This window comes from Protopterus annectens, chromosome 7.part1 (genome assembly GCF_019279795.1).
Source record: "Protopterus annectens isolate FY-2018-M chromosome 7.part1, PAN1.0, whole genome shotgun sequence".
Classification (NCBI taxonomy): Eukaryota; Metazoa; Chordata; order Ceratodontiformes; family Protopteridae; genus Protopterus; species Protopterus annectens.
Genome location: NC_056740.1, coordinates 77,782,906 through 77,800,291, shown reverse-complemented (window position 1 = coordinate 77,800,291; position 17,386 = coordinate 77,782,906). Strand labels below are relative to the sequence as shown.

Below are 17,386 nucleotides of genomic sequence, written 5' to 3'. Positions count from 1 at the left end.
GTAATAACAATACTAATTATACACTTATATATATTTTTATAGATAGTTTTTAAGGTTCTTGTATACAGACCTGAAGAAGTCTAGAAGGACGAAAGCGATCTTTGTTAACACTAGGTTATGAAAACAGAATATGATTTTTACAATAGATTTTTACATGCAAAGTATATATGTATATATTTATATATATATTTTGATTGCCAAATGGACTAAGGTTGATATATTTCCAGCCATGTAGTATATTGTCTTGGATAAAATCACAGACTTAATAATCTACTTAATAATCTGGTTAAATAAGAGGTACCACATCATTATAAATTTTATTTAAAGTACATAAGGGCTATGTTATTATGACAGCTAATAAGTAGGGCAGGACCAGCTTGAATGTCCCACTGATGGGGGAAGGGATGTGAATTTAACATGTGTACCAATAACACTTTGTTTTACAGCACAATAAACCACTCCCTTGCCTGATAAAAAGCATATATATATTTAGAAAGCTTGTGAGGAAACTACTAGTCTATTTTTGTTTTACTTGGATTGCTTGTCTGTGTACTTAATAAAGGATTTTTGATGGGAAACAGACTGCCTGCCTTGCTTGGATTACTTTCAAATACTTAGCTTCATAGGTATGTACTACGCTATTGGCCCAAGGGCCTAAGTAAACCTAGCCAACAAAGTTCCCTGTCTTACGCCAACCCAAGAAAGTTCATTTCCTGTGCCCCTGTCAAGCAGAGCCACAGAAGTGATCCCCGGGGTGTATTTCCTATTTCCCATCCACTCATCAAGATTTTTCTTCAAAGTGTTAATGAGGAACTTTGCTTGACATTGACTTAGTAATTCTGTACAAGTATACATTTTTTATTTTATTTTTTTTACTTAAGACGAGTTTAAGTTTGTTACTTCTACTACTTTTGTCTGATCTGATTAATATACAGTGATTAACTAGAGATATATGGACTGAAAATCTTCCACACAGAGATGTTTCTTACACTGTTTTGTTTTTGGACCCACTACACTTGTTTAGTGGGTTGTTTTGAGACTTCGGGGATACCATGGAGATTACTTGTTTTCTTTATCTATTTATCCCCCATACCACCTTACTAATGCATGCTAACCCTAACTCTTACCCTGCCCCTTAACTTAGAAAAAATGTTTTTGTAACAGCACCACTATTCAGGCGAACCATGTCCTACAGCATTGTTATAGTTTAGGAGTTTTTGTTTGTTTTATTTTCAAGTGTTTTAATGTAAAATGATCAGTGAAGAATAGTGTTTTGTTTTTTGCAATTTATTTCCTGTAGATTTGAGTGTTTTTGTCATTATTTCGAGAGTCAGAATTTTGACGCGTCAGCATTATGAACTGTTGGTCTTCTGGTGTCTACAATTTGAGTGTCTGATTTTGATGTATCTGCATTTTTAACTATAATCGTATATAAATAGTAAAGTTGCAGTGTTATCTCACAGACAGGTTTACCGCTGCTGCTGCACATACATAATTCACATACTTGCATATGCACAATCAAGGACATAAAGTCAACAGATACACTTCAAATGTGGATATTTTTAAGGTGACAAGCAAGGAACAAACTGCACAAGTTCATAAGACAAAGTTCCCACTGGCATTTCAGTGACTACTTGGCTCATAGGCCATGTCTCTAACACTCCACAGAGAATCAAAGGAGTAACAGGTATGCTGACAGTAACTGATAGCTTCACATGAACTGCATATTTTGCGTTTGGCAGTATGTCCACTTACAGCACACATTATAACACTGTTTCTCTATGATGCATTGATGAACCAGTTATACTGAAATTTTAGGACTTACTGGTCAGTCTGCAGGTAACTGATCACTGTGTGCCATGGTAGTAAATACATCCCAAAGTATGGGTGGTTCACGGGTGGTACAGTGCAATAAAAAAGCATTTATAATGCTCTCCCTCCTACAGCAAAAATAAATATTCACTTATCTGGGCCACAGAGGGGTCCATTTTGTTAGAAAGACACTTGGGAGGATCTGGCCAATAATCTTTAGTGGTGGATATGGCTCCAGAATTTTGGTGTGCAGATTTGCCACTGCTCAAGCAACTCAAGGAGAAGGATATCTGAGAATCTACAGTGATAGAAAAGGCAGACCACTGAAGAATCATTGTACAGATTTAGGGAGTGTATACTTTCATAACATGTCTTTAATATCTGATATCATTTATCTCTGTACTCAGTTAAACTTATTGTAATATGGATACTGTGTGTTTGTATACTTTATCCAACTTTTTATGAAAAAAAATGAAAATAAACTCTTATGAGTAATAAGATTTTCACAGAAATGTGTCAGCCCAAACATTCACTAAACAAGAGTTTGAGGTAAACAGTTATAACATTTATGGCATAACAGGCTTTCCAATCATAAAACGTAATCTATTCTACTGAAAAACAAATGTGTATACTACTGTATATTCCACCACATTATTGCCTAAGACTAAATGCATAATATAGTCCATTGACCCATCTGCTGATATGCTGTGTGTGTGTGTGTGTGTGTGTGTGTGTGTGTGTGTGTGTGTGTGTGTGTGTGTGTGTGTGTGTGTGTGTGTGTGTGTGTGTATGTGTATGTGTATGTGTATGTGGGGTGGGGTGTAGCACCCTCAACCAATAAGGGTCTGCCTAGCATCCAACCAGCAAAGCCAGTGCTGCCACTTATTACTTATCTTCCTTAATAAGAGTGCTTCCACTTTTGCCAAATCATCCATTAATAACCATTAAGTCCTCAAATGCTTGGGGGGATCTTTCTTCTTCTTCTGTCTCTTTGCTACTTCCTTTTCTGCCAACAGCATAATAAAACTCAGACAAACTTTTTCGCTTACCCTGCAATGGAAATACCTGTAAAAACAAACTTGTACTCACTCAAACCTTATCAGGCCATATGCCATCCAGACAGCCCTGAATTTGAGCTTTATAGGTAGTCAATTCACTCCACTTGCAAATGACATCACTCCACTTTCTGAACACCTTCAACACTCAGAGCACTGACACCAGGAAAAATGTCTTAACCTGTTTGGAGTATAAAAATATTTGTGAAGTTATTTCCACACAAACATCCTAAATGTATGCAAATATTTTGCCACACTTGGGAGATGATAAACTATTCTCCCCTACTCTAGGAGTAGTTTCTTCCCAATAACTTCAGTCAATTCCATTTCTAAAGCTGAGGAGCTCCTTTATCTCCAAAAGTTGTTTATGCAACCTGGTTCACAAATTTTCACTGATCCAATGAGAGCTTGCAATATTTTTCAGAAATCTCTGCCACTCCAGAGGCCCGGCCCTGAAGTTTAAAGGGCTGCTATTGCTCTGTATTACCTATACAGTGTAATAAGTAGTCCTTATTAATCAGATGAAATTTCTGGGCTAGGACATAAGAGCAGAGGTACTTACTACCTGATTACAACTTCCTACCCAGCATGACTATTTAACTAGTGTATGATTTGCATAAATTTGCACTTGACTCCAAAACTCTCTCTTAATGGGGCCAAGATAAACTGCCTTGACTGTTTCTCAGATCATTTTATTATAAGCCCCAGCCATTTCAGCCAATATGCCTGGAAAATCAGTCGATCATTTGTGCCAAATAATACATTTTGCATCTTCCCAAAGACCTATCACTAGGAATTTTACTATTTCCTTGAAATGTGATGTAAATATCTTGAACTGCATTTAACAACAGCATTTAAAATAAGTGATTCACTAAAAGAAATAAAAGTTTGGCATACCTAAACCTTATGAATCACAGGGCAGGGTTAATGTGGTAGATGCCATTCTTTGGGAGTCATTTTCCAAATGAAGTATTACACTAAATGTGTTAATTCTCTTAACAAGGCCTCTCTTGGATCCAGCCGAACTGACTGAAGGGTATAAAACACAACTGGATTTAAAAGCATCTGGATTGCCTATACTTTGTGATCTAGTTCAAGGTCTAATAATTTCCATTTGGTTATCACTTCTTGCACTGACATTACCTTTCCACAAGTAAATTGCATTATACCCTTTAATGTGCAACATAAATCTATTCAGAATACTTAATTCTCCTATTATCCCAAAAGAAGGGAAATTAACTCTCGTGAGTTGTGTGATGGTATAATTAATTGCTACTGAAGATGGCTTTTATATGTTGGCTATGTAACCTGACAACTCACCAAATGCATCCAGAACTGATAAAAACTGATGGAGTACCTATTTAGATCTTGTAAATAAAGATATTGTTGGCATACAAAGCAACTTTAGAATTCAAATCATTCTTCTTGAACCTGCTAATGGTAGCCTTCCTCAAAGCAACTGCTAATGGCTCTTAAGAGAAACCAAATAAAATAAGGAGATGCTAGGCACACCTGTCTTATTCCTCTACTCAAGCCAAGCTCTATGGATGCATTTATTTTAACCCAAACCCAGACTCCTGAGTGTACATTTTGCAATAGCCTAACAGCCTAATAAACTGTGGAGAGGATTTGTATAATACCAAAATTCAAAAAAGTTAGTCCCAACTTATCTTAACAAAATCTTTCTCAGCATCTACACTGTCATATGTGGATGATTTCTGTGTGGACCTTGCACATTGCATAACTTGCATGTGCACTAATTGCACTTTAGATACTGCTGAGCATGTCTCTGTTGCAACCATTGCCTCTGCTGTCTTCTTTTGTGATGATTGTACATCCTTGACTTGTCAGATATATAAAATGTCACTGCACATGCATGCTCACCCTCACACACACACACACACACACACACACACACACACACACACATTATATATATCAGAATGCAGCACCATCAACCCAATGCTTGTAGTGAGACAGATAATTGAGAAGAAGCTAGAGATGAGGAAAGTGTCCAAATGGGCATTCCTAGACTTGGAGAAAGCATATGATAAGTTTCCGAGAAAGATGATTTGGGCAGGGAAGCAATAGTTCTAAATTCCAGAAACACTGGTAGAATTAATGTAGGCTATGTACAAGGACCCAATGACACAAGTATGAATCATTTTCGGACTAAAAGAGGGAACCATCTTACTATAATTCACATAGTCAATAGTGTTAAACAAAACTACACCCCCTCCCTTATCAGGCTTCATAATTCTGATGCCCAACTCCAATCAGATGTTCCAGCACAGACAAAATGTGGTCCAAGGCAGACCCTGTTTCAGCCCACTGTCTGTAATCTTAAAAGTCTTCTATAAAAGAAGGAAGCATTGTTAATAATCAAATTCTATACTTTGAGACCTAAACTCAACACAGATTTTAAATGGAATGGTATTAACTTAATTCCACTCTTTGTCTTTAGTGTTACTGTTTTACTTATTGTTAATTGGCTTATTGGTGTTTTTGTTACTACTTAAAATGCTTATTTTGTGCAGTCTGTAAACTCTAGATCATCTGTAATGACCAAGGTAATAGGGGTTTAATATCAATCGTTCTCTCAAGTAGCAGTGTAATTAGAGTATATCACTATACTGCCACCAGCTGTGAATATTCTCTTTGCTCTTGTATACTGGCACTATAATCCTTATTCTCCACTCATCTGGGATACATCTCTCTCCATGTTATGAGTAGAAGAAAGTAAGATGGGAGATGAGCAGTTTGGATTTGGATCAGGATGCAACACCATCAACCCAATGCTTGTAGTGAGACAGATAATTGAGAAGAAGCTAGAGATGAGGAAAGTGTCCAAATAGGCATTTCTAGACTTGGAGAATGCATATGATAAGTTTCCGAGAAAGATGATTTGGGCAGGGAAGCAATAGTTCTAAATTCCAGAAACACTGGTAGAATTAATATAGGCTATGTACAAGGACCCAATGACACAAGTATGAATCATTTTCAGACTAAAAGAGGGATTCCCAGTGGGAGCAGGTGAGCATCACGATTCACCTCTGCACCCAGTGGTGAAGAAATAAGGACATTAGAGCAGAAACCAGAGTAGCTCCAATTACAGGAAAGGTCAAGGAGGACAGATTATGGTGATTTAGGCATATGTGCGGGAAAGCAGAAGACAATTTAGTGAAAAAGATATGGGAGAAACAGGAAGAAGGCAACAGGAAAAGAGGGTGTCTGGTAAAGAGATGGATGGACTGCAACACTGAAGACCAGCAACAGTCAGACATGACTGTAATAGAAGGTAGGAGTGTGTTTCTGAATTGAGAGAGATGGTGAAAGTTGATGCGATTCCTCATCCCCATGTACGAAATGTGGAAAATGGGACTGATGACGATTACAGTCTATGTATAGTTACCCTTCCTGTATGCTAAAATCCAGCCCTGTTTTGATGATCTGTCCTTCCTTGACCAGTGTTCAGCCTGTGTTTGAATGTTCATCTTAATTGCTTCCCTTGCATGTGTGTCATGTCCATCCCTGTTGCATTTCTGCAGGATATCTGCTTCATGCTTTCTTAACTGGTTGTGTGTGCTATTACTTTTTTCTCTCCTTTACCTCCACTCCCATTCTTCATTCTCCATAAAAAGAAAATGGGGCCTCCCTCAGACTTCAAAAAATATTTCCCTTTTCTTATCCTGATGGCTGCCCCTTGGGCACTCCTCCTTGACATAAAGTACAGTTGTGTTAAGTTCCACTTAAAATAACCGTAGATGTTTGAAATACTGCTGTAGTAGCCTTTTGGCTACATGGGTTTTATCCAGCTTAGGATAAAACAAATGGCCAGCTTCACAAAGATCTGGCTCCCTGCTACACCTACAGTCTGACTGCTGAATGGCCAGTCCCTTCGAGGAAAATCAGCACTCAGAGTTTAGAAAACATCAGGAATTTCTTGCCCATAAACACAGAAAGAGCTTACTCATCCTGAACCTTTAAACAATATAAACTGAAACAAGTAACATTATATCCCAATGACTAACTATATACATAACTAGGGAAATGGAGGGTGGGTGCTGTTACTGCAGCATTGAGGAATTCAAGCCTCTACTGTTATGGTAAGTGCAACTTGCACAACTGTGCTATGTTCTTCATTCTCACTGCTGCTCTAGCCTTTTGGCTATATGAGTAGATTAACAAAGCCTAACCAACCTAGGTGTAGAAAGTATATGGATCCAGAAGCCCCTGAAGAATGGTCATAGCAAAGCTGGTCTGGACCTGGAGAAGGAATATAGTTTGTAATGGTATGCACAGAGGATGTTGTTGTTGCCTCTAGAATCCTTCTAGAGTCCACCCTTTTCAGTATGCCAACCTATATGCCAAGGCTCTCATACAATGTACCTTGATAATGCCTGGAATAGATTTTCCATGGTGAATATAACAGAAGGCAATAACTGAGAACAACCATCTTGAAATTGTTTTTACATGGATTGTCGCTTCTTTGTCCTGTCACAATAAATGAACAGTCAATCAGCTTTTCTAAAGGACTTAAGGTATGTCTAGATTGTACCTGATCTTTCTGTACATGTCCAGACCATGTGCATGTTCAGAGCATGCAGAGTCCTTTCTTCCTAGTTCTGCAGATCTGGAAAGGACACTGGGAGATTGATGGCATAATTCAAAGTAAAGTGAGAAGAAATGGGGATCCATGGGCAGACATGCTGAAATGGCCACAATGCATACACTGGTAGGTGAATAAGAAAGGTCAGAGGAAAGTTGCTCATACAAATATTTCAGAACCAGTGGTAAATAATCCTTGACTGGACCCTGGTCACTACACAGACACTAATTACAAAATCTTTCCCACTTGCCGATATACAATTTCCTAGTAGCTGGTTTCCTTGCCTTATTTAGTACCTGCTACACATCCTTATGAATGAGGTGCTGAAATAATCCAAACTGAATCATTCAGGAAATGAGCTGAAGTTGATACTGGTGTGTATCAAACTCCCCTTGTCCTGTCTGAGTAGGTCCAGTATGTGAGGAAGCTTGTGGTAACTACTCTTGGCCAGTTCCATAAGAAGGGAGAACCAATGTTGCCTGGGCCAAAAGGGAGTCATCACAAAGATTTTTGCAGAGTCCTTCTGAATCTTCAGAATTACCATGGATATCAGTGGTGGTGGAAATGCATAAAGGCACATTCCTGACCATGGAACTGGAAATGCATCTGTTTTCCAGAACTGTTTTCAAGGAGCCCTGGAGCAGAATTTTTTCAAGTGTCTGTTTTGAAAGGAGGCAAATGTATCTATTTGATGTGCTCTGCTCCCTACAACTGGCTCCATGCCCGGGTCTATTCTGGTCCTGTTCAGCTTGTCTGCTACCACATTTTGCTTTGACAGAATGTAAGATGCATGAAGAGTTAAAGAATGCTGTCGAGCTACCTCCCAAGCCATCATAGCCAGCCTGCACACAAGGTACAACCTGGTGCCCCCTTGATTGTTTATGAACTACATCACAATAGTGTTGTCAGTAATCACCTGAGAAGGTCCCGGGAACCATAGATGGTGAAGATATTTTAAGCATGGATCACAGTCAACATCTCTTTGACATTTACGTGCTTTGTTCTGTCTAAGAAGTTTCATAGGCCTTGAAATGTTACCCCTATAGAAACTGCTCCCCAAGCCATATCTTAGGCAACTGCAGTTTTAAATTGATTTGGAACCTTAGGAGGAAAGGGGAGACCTGACTTAAGAGTTATTTGCTCTATCCACTGGTACAGTTCCCTTTTGACAACTCCAAATTTAGAATCTAAAATTCCAGAGGATGAAGATGTTAAAGCCATGAGTTTTTTTTTTTTTAACAAACCGTTGAATTTTCCTCATGTGTAACCTGGTGAGAGGAATCGTGAGAATCAGAAGCCTTGGACCCTACAATCCAAAGGAATTCTCCTAAGACTGGGATTGAATGGAGAAGCTCTGGAACATTTCTAGATAAAAATCTACCTTCCATGTAAGAAAAACATTTTGCAGATTGGTGTCTAGAAGATAGCCCAGAAAGACAATCCTGTGTGATGGAGACAATGAGTACTTTATCTGGAATTCCAGATTGGAAAGAAGAAGGAAAAAAAAGCATGTTAAGGACTTTTGACATCTGGGAAAAGACACTGCAAAGACAAACAAGTCATCTAAATAGAGAAAATGTGAAAATCGCAAAGTTTGCATTGAATGACAAATGGAATTAGATACTTCGCAAATAGCCTTGGAGCTATAGATAGCCCAAAGGGTAGTGCAGATAATGTGACCCAGATAATTAGAATCTCGGAAAATTTGTGAAACCTGTGGCTATGGGGATGTGAAGAAAAGCATCTTTTAGATACAGTGCTACCATGTAACTCAAAGGAAAAGTGAGAGGTAATAAACTACTGAAGGCCTGCATTTTGAACTTTGTTATTTTCCCATAAAGATTGAGAAAGGATAAATCTAGATCTGTCTCTATGAAATCAACACCCATGTGATCAAAAGTCTCTAGTTCTCGAGTAAGCAACTGCTAAAGATCCAGAGGGGAAAAGTTCTAATTGGTTTGGAGGACTGGGCAGAATTCTTCTGAAAGGAGATACTGGGATCCAGTCTCAATTATAACCTTCCTTAACCACTTGTAACACCCAATAGTCTGCTACAATCTTTTGTCAAAGGGGAAAGTAGACAGCTAGTTTTTGGGACATATTTAGATACATATGAGCAGGAGGGGAGGGAAGACGTGGCAGAATGCTAGCATAATCACTCTGAATTGACTGTTCCTTTTTTGAAAGAATCCATGTTTCTTGTTGTTCTCCTCCTGCCATCTCTTTTTAGCTCACTGTTTTGCTAGAGGTGGCAGAGACAGGAATTACTTGTTTTGTTTTCTAAAAGAAGAAGACGACAGTTTGGGAGATCTGCAAAGAAGGACACACTCTGAATTAATTTCCCTCTTTCATCAAATTGTATGAGGATCTGAGTAGCAGGTGGGCAAAACAAAACATCCTTATCTAAAGCAGAATTTAACATTTTAAGACTTCACTTCATCAGGAAACATTTGGCTACATACCCAGGCACATATTCTCAAAACTGTAACAGTAGCAGTGGCCCTTGACACAGAATCTGCATAATCATACACATTCTTCAAAGCATGTTTAGATACTTAAGAAATATTAGACTCAATAGGATTCAGAAAGGTGCCACCATTTGAATGAAGTGTGGCAGAGTATTTGCCCCAAACTGCCTCCACAAAATAGAATAAACTTCCACATATATGCCTGGTAGCTAAGAATTCTATAAGCTAAAGTGGAAGAAGAGAAAACTATCTTACCAAATCTCTCCAATATATTGCCTTCTTTGCCCACATGTAAGGGGTTGATATTGCCTACAGAGCATGCTCCAATGAAAGTCTTACTGACTTTCCAGGTTAAAACTAGGAAGAATAAAACTGCATGGAAAAAATGGCTATGATTTAAAAACAAAGCCTACTGACTATGACATCAGAATACTTACTGCAGTAAGGCCAGTGAAGAGTTAGAAAAAAAAGAATAACATCTGTTTTGCCAGGAGTAAAGCATTTTTGTGCTTGACACACATCGGGAATTTTGGCAATTAAATCTTGAAAGAGAAAACTCGTATGCAAGGCACTTTGAATTCTTCAATGGGAAGTCACAATTTTCTTAGACTTTACATTTTACCAGCAACTGAAGTGTTTCAGAGAGTTGCTGCACAGAGACTCAATAGGCTTGATGAAGTTATTAATATAATTGATAAATAGACTAAAGGAATACATAATGCAAGACTGAGCTATTGAAAAAGCTTAGACAGAATAACCTCAAGGTGAACAAGAGTGAATATAAAAACTAAGGTTGTATAAGTAAAACATACCATAACAGCAAATATTCAAACGACCACAGCTGCAGTAGCCTTAGCTATATGTGTTATATCACGCGAAGGATATAACAGCCAGCCAGCTTCCAATACTTTAGGGCAATTTTCACACACCCAAGCTGTTAGACACCTCAGACTGAGATGACTACTAAAAGACAAGTTTGGGTGCAAAGCCCTTCAGAGCTTTCCTGCTAGCAGAGACAGGGAGGCTGATCCCTAAAAGGAAAATGCTAGTAACAACAAAAAATAAAACAGTGTAAGAAACTTCTCTGTGTGGAAGATTTTCAATTCATTTATATCCAGTTAATCACTGTATCTTAATAAGATCAGACAGTGGTAGTACAAGTAGAGAACTTAAACTCATCCTAAGTCAAAAAATAATAAAAAATATATAATTTGAAATATTATACAAAATTCTTAAGTATTCAAAAGTAATCCAAACAGGGTAGACTGTCGGCTTCCAGTCAAAAATCCTTTATTAAGCACACAGACAAGCGATCCAAGTAAAACAAAAATAATAGTTTCATTATTTATATATATATATATATATATATATATATATATATATATATATATACTTTTATCAGGTAAGGGAGTGATTTATTATGCTGTAAAACACACTATATTGCTATACATGTTAAAAAATTCACATCCCTTGCACCATCAGTGTGACATTCAAGCTGGGCCTGCCCTACATAGTAACTGTCATAATAATATAACCCTTATATACTTTAAATAAAATTAATAATGATGTGGTACCTCTTATTAACCAGATTATTAAGTCTGTGAGTTTATCTAAGACAATATACTGCATGGTCGGAAATATATAAAAAACGTAGACCATTTGGCAATCTAAAAGTATATATAAATATATATACATATACATTTTGCATGCAAAAAATCCATTGTGCAAACCATATTCTATTTCCATAATCTATTGTTAACAAAAATCACTTTCATCCTTCTAGACTTCTTCAGGTCTGTGTACAAGAACCCAAAACCTATCTACAGAAAATATCACTGTACAATTAGCTAGTATTGTTATTAAATATCATGTCAAATAAAGTGGAAAAAAGAAAAAAAATGTTTGATGATAGAAACATAATATGTACTTCTATTAAAATTATTTACCATGGTATTTAAAACCAACTGGAAGAATAAAATAAAATTAGTTGTGTAAACAATGTGACAATTTTCTAAGTTCCTGTACACTTTTAAGTGAACAGTAGTAGTTTAGTCCAGGCTTTCTGAAAGAGTTCAGCTTTAATTGCTACATGAGTTCACATGTTTCCAGCATATTCAGGATGTCTGCTTCAAGATCACTTATGTCTATGCGATCCAGTATCTCAAACTTGAAATCTGTGTGTCTTTTATGCACAGCAAGGTGTTTGGCTAGTACATTATTTATACATCCAGAGCAGATTTCTGCCAGATTACATGAAATTTTATGCTTAAGTTTATTTACAGTCTTGCCCATATAAAATGCATAACATTCATTGCACTGTGCCCTGTAAATTACTTTTGTAGTGTTACCGTCACCCCCTGCATAGGTCTTAATGATTTTCTTTAAATAAGGGCAGTAAAACCTATCACCTTGCTGTATAAATATACAAAATGTACAATTAACTTCACATCTTTTAGTGTTTCTCTGATATAGTCTAGCTTTAAATTCAACAAAACTTCTAATGTTCCTGGCCTTCCTGTAAACAAAGGACGGGGCATCACCTAAGAGGTTAATCAGGCACAGGTTTCTTGTGACAATGGCCCAGTTTTCCTTAACAGTTTTGATATTGTGATAATCCAAAGTGTATGTCAGGATGCAGTTATTTTTTGCATTTGTTATTCTCTACGGAATTTCTTAACATTCTCCTACTGGGGAGGTTGAGCCAAGGTGCTTCAGTCCTTTTCAGTTCTGTAATGGGTTCCAGAATATTTTTAACATCTGACGTTCGTAACCTCTCACTAGGAAATCATTCTCTAAGTTGTTCAGGTTTCTCAAAAATGGCTCCATCTTAGTGCTATTTCTAGCTAATCTATAGCCCTGGGATTTCACCACATTATACTTGCTTTTTGCAGGATGCAGACTTTTACTATGGAGTAATAAGTTAACCCTCGTTGGTTTTCCTGAATACATCAGCGGTGATTCTGTTATTGTTGGTGTCCTTGGAAATCTGCATATCTAAGAAAGCGGCTGAAGTATAGCTATGGGAAGAACTCTATACACACTGAGCCGAGTGGAGGAAGGGCATTGACTACAACTCTGATCTGAGATATATAACAATAAGTATCCTGTTTTTTTTTTTTTTTTTTTGCTTATTTTCACTAGTTATTGCTTCTAGCAATTTATATATAGCATTTTTTATTGCCTACTGCATACTTTTTTACTGTATTTTATTGCCATTAACTAATCTGCACGATTGAACTAAAATTGTCTGCCTTACAGGGCCTGATAAAAAAGGTCTTTGCTGTCACACTGTTTGTAAAGCTTTTTAGCTAGTGTGACTGTGTGAAAGGTATTAACTGGAAATTTCCTCTACTTGTTAAACACCTGTTTGTCTGTTCTGATTTCCTGCCAAGGAGTGTATCATATAACTGATTTGTTTGCAGTTAAAAGTGTTCTGTAGAGTCTCCTTGCTCCTTTATCTGTTTAAAACCTTTCATTATGTGGCTCACAGCTGTTCTTCTGCTGTGATAAACATTTCTGTAGTGTTTACTGGCTAAAAGAGTGTACAACAGTAGCTGTAGTATTGTTCCCCGTCCTCCCTCCCTGTTGGTGTGTTGCTGTTATACTTGGTGGCTTTGCAGTTGCCCGCCCCTACGGTAAATTTGATCTGGGACACTCCTCCCAGTCTAGTGTCATTAGCTCATTCTACCTAATACAGAGAGAACATTTGAGAAGGCCAACCCACTTAGTTTCCTAACCTTGAATTAACTTCTGCTTCTCTTTTTTTCCCTTTCCTTTACAAAAAAAAAAAACTTTGCTATAATCGCCCTGTGTTTTTCTTAACTGTAACAAAAAAATTTAAGTTTGTTTCCTGCCTTTCCTATAACTAATCTAGTCCATATACAGATTTGCTATATCCAGGACTGTATGTAAGCTCCTGAGCTCCCCAAGCCTGTCTGTGTTGGAGGGAAGCCTTTTACCTTATCAGTGGGAGTTGTAAGCACTAGGTAACCTATCTAACCACATAAGGAGTGGTTCTGGCCCAGAAATTGTAGTTACTGACCGTTTGGGCAGTTTTTTCTATCTCTCTCAACTTTCTGATTTAAAAGCCTGCATTTGCACTTGTTCCCCCGTTTCCTGTAACTAGTCTAGTCCAGATACAGATTTGCTGTATCCAGGATTGTTTGTAAGTTTCTGAGCCCTCCAAGCCTTTCTGTGTTGGAGGGAAGCCTGCTAGCTTATCACTGGGAGTGGTAAGCACTAGGTAACATATCCACGACATAAGGAGTGGTTTCTGGCCCAGAAATTGTAGTTATTGGTCATTTGGGCAATTTTTCCATCTCTGCCAACATTTCTGATTTAAAAGCCCACATTTGCACTTGTTTCTTTTCTGTAACAAATCTAATCCAGACACAGATTCTTAGTTTTAGCACTTGAACTTGCTTATTCATGCTCAGTACTTGTTCATAACCTGTTGTAAGCACTAAATAAGCAACAAATTACTACAGCATTCAACCTTCCTCATTACCTAGAGGAAAGCAGTTTTTGTACTTACTTTCCTCACTTGCTTAGAGAAAAACAGCTCTTGTACTCACTTTCCTAACTTGTCTAGCGGGAAAATAGTTTTAATTCAGGCATGTCCAAGGGTCAGCTCCCAGTGTTCTCTCCTGTCTATCTGATGAATCTGGGCATCTTGGGGCAATGTAGCAATTGTCTCATGTACACAGACAACCCTCTCCTCCTACCACCCAACACTACAACCTGTGAGAGATGCACTTATCTAGCCAAACTGGAGGTAAAGCTCTCTCCAACCAAGACTGATGTTGACAGTCAAGAGGAGAAGGTAAACACTTGCACCACACCACACTCATCACATAGTCCCACTAAACCTACACCACCAAAATCCACACAAAAAAACACAAAAACATTCATGGAAGCTCTCAATAATAATCTGCTCAAGCAAAAGAGACCTCCAAAGCAGAAACGGAAGCAACCTTTACCCCCAACACAACCCAAATGACACACAGCCCACAGGCTCAGTGTGCCACTCAACCACAGCCCATAAGGCAAAACAACATACCTAACACACTAGTCATAGGTGACTCTATAGTCAGGCACACTGATGTCCCACTCACCAGGCTAAACAAGTAAAAGGTTACTGTCAGCTGCCTGTCGGGTGTCAAGATCTGCCACATAACCCATGCACACAGGTCACACCACAAAAAATACAAATATGACTCTGTCATTGTCCATGTTGGTGTGAACGACCTGAGGTGTACCTCCCTGGACTACATGAAAAAAGACATGGAAGAGGCCTCTGATCTTGTAGTCCACGCAGGTATGACCCTAGCCCTGAGTAGCATACTGCCATTGCCCAGAATGATACCGCAGTACAAGGACAAAATGATTGACTTCAACAATTGGCTAAACTTCAGGTGTCATTCTAAGTAGTATTTATCTGCCTGGGACGACATGTTCGACAGACCATGATGCTTTGCCAGAGATGGCCTGCACCTGCCATCCATGGGATTCCGGATACTGGCTAAGGCTCTTGCCACCCCTATAGTGCCTTTTTAGGCAAGATTCAAATGACAAATTCACCACCGTAACAGGAACAGGCAAGCAAAAACTGAGGGTAATGCTACTCAGTTCTAGAAGTCTAAATCTCAAAATGCACTCCCTTGAGGCACTCCTTAAAATGGAGAACATCAATATCTGTGCAGGGACTGAGACCTGGTTCAAGGCTCCAGAGTGCACCCCTGCATTACTAGGCTATAACTCATACCACACTTTTTGGGCATCGAACCTGGAACAGAACACCAAAGGCGGAGATGTGTCCATATTCATTAAGGATATCCACACCTCCAGGCTAGTTGCTCAGCATAATGGAGCCGAGGTTATCCAAGTGCAACTAACTCCAGGCAAAACTGCAATCCAAATTGATTCCCCACCATGCCCCAGGATTCCCACTCCTCTTTTTTTTATATACTGGAAAATATTAGGGTTCAACCAAACACCCTAATAATGAGCGATATCAACTACTCCAACATTAACTGGAAAAACTACTCATGTACCAACTCCTTCACGCAACGCATTCTAGAATTCATAAATTCCAATGCCCTGGATTAACTTATCCACACCCCCACCAGGAGCAACAATATCCTAAACCTAGTCATTACCAACATGAGTGACCAGTGTTTCACACCTGAAGTAAACTCCTCGTTGGTCAGATCCGACCATAAGCTAATCACCCTAGATATCCACATCCTGCCCCCCCATTAAGGAAATCATGGTAAAAAATTTCTCCAAAGCCAACTTCATCCTTCTTAAGACAGAAGTGGTGAACTTCATGACACCCATGCAGATGGGCAATACACTTACGACAGCTGAATCTTACACAAATGCACTTTATAAGCACTTACATGAGTGCATGGATTGTGCTATCCCAAACAGAAGGAAGATGCTATCCTCAAAAAAAAGGAAGCCAATCTAGTGGTCCCCTGCCATAAACAAACTCTACAATGGAATGAAGAAACTGTTGCAAGAGAGAGTAAAATCCCATGACTGGAGGAGCTCCCTGTTCAGCTTCAATACGAAGCTGAGGTCCCTTACAAGATCCTCCAAAGCTAGCTATGAAAACAAAACTGCCACTGATTCTAAGGACAACCACAAAGCATTCTATAACTATGTCAAGAATCTCAATGGCAACACCAAGATTTGCTCTGCGTTACAGCACAACGGCATGAAAATTACAGAACCAACTGATATTGCCAACATCCTGGCAGATAGGTTCAATGATAACTTTATCCCCCTCTCACCCCCTAAAGGGCCCATATCTATACAGGAAGAATGCAGAGTCCCTGTAATTACAACTACGCAGGTAAAAGCTGCACTCTCTATAGCCAAGAACACAGCATCCATGGGAACAAACAACATCCCAGGCTGCGTTTTACATGAAATTCAGAACAAAATGGCTCCCCACCTAAGCACCATGTTCAATCATAGCCTCACATCAGGCTTTGTGCCCACTGAATGACACACAGCAACAGTTATCCCACTTCACAAAGGGGAGCCACCACTGATCCCGGGAACTACTGCCCTATTAGCCTGATGAGCCTGGTCTGCAAGGCCATGAAATGCATCATCATGGAACTCATAAACAAAGACATTGGCAACCTCCAAACTCTAGACCCCACCCAGTTCAGGTTTGTGAAAGGCAGATCATGCCTCCTGAACCTGATCAACTTCTTTGAGGCAGTCACCAAAGCTGAAGAAGAGGGTAAGGTGAATAACACAGTCTATCTTGACCTCGCCAAGGCTTTCAACACCATCCCACATTCTGGAATTATAGCTAAACTCACTAAACTAGGTATAAATCCTTACGTCACAAGATGGGTTGCCAACTGACTCACTGACAGAACCCACACTGTAAAAGTTGCAGACTCCAAATCTGACTTCAAACC

General features: G+C 38.8%; 1 protein-coding gene across 1 annotated transcript in view; it reads right to left on the bottom strand.

Annotated features, from left to right (window-relative positions):
- LRRC49 (leucine rich repeat containing 49) overlaps positions 1–17,386 on the bottom strand; it is a 2,278,115-nt gene that overhangs the window by 15,076 nt on the left and 2,245,653 nt on the right. The window lies entirely within an intron of this gene.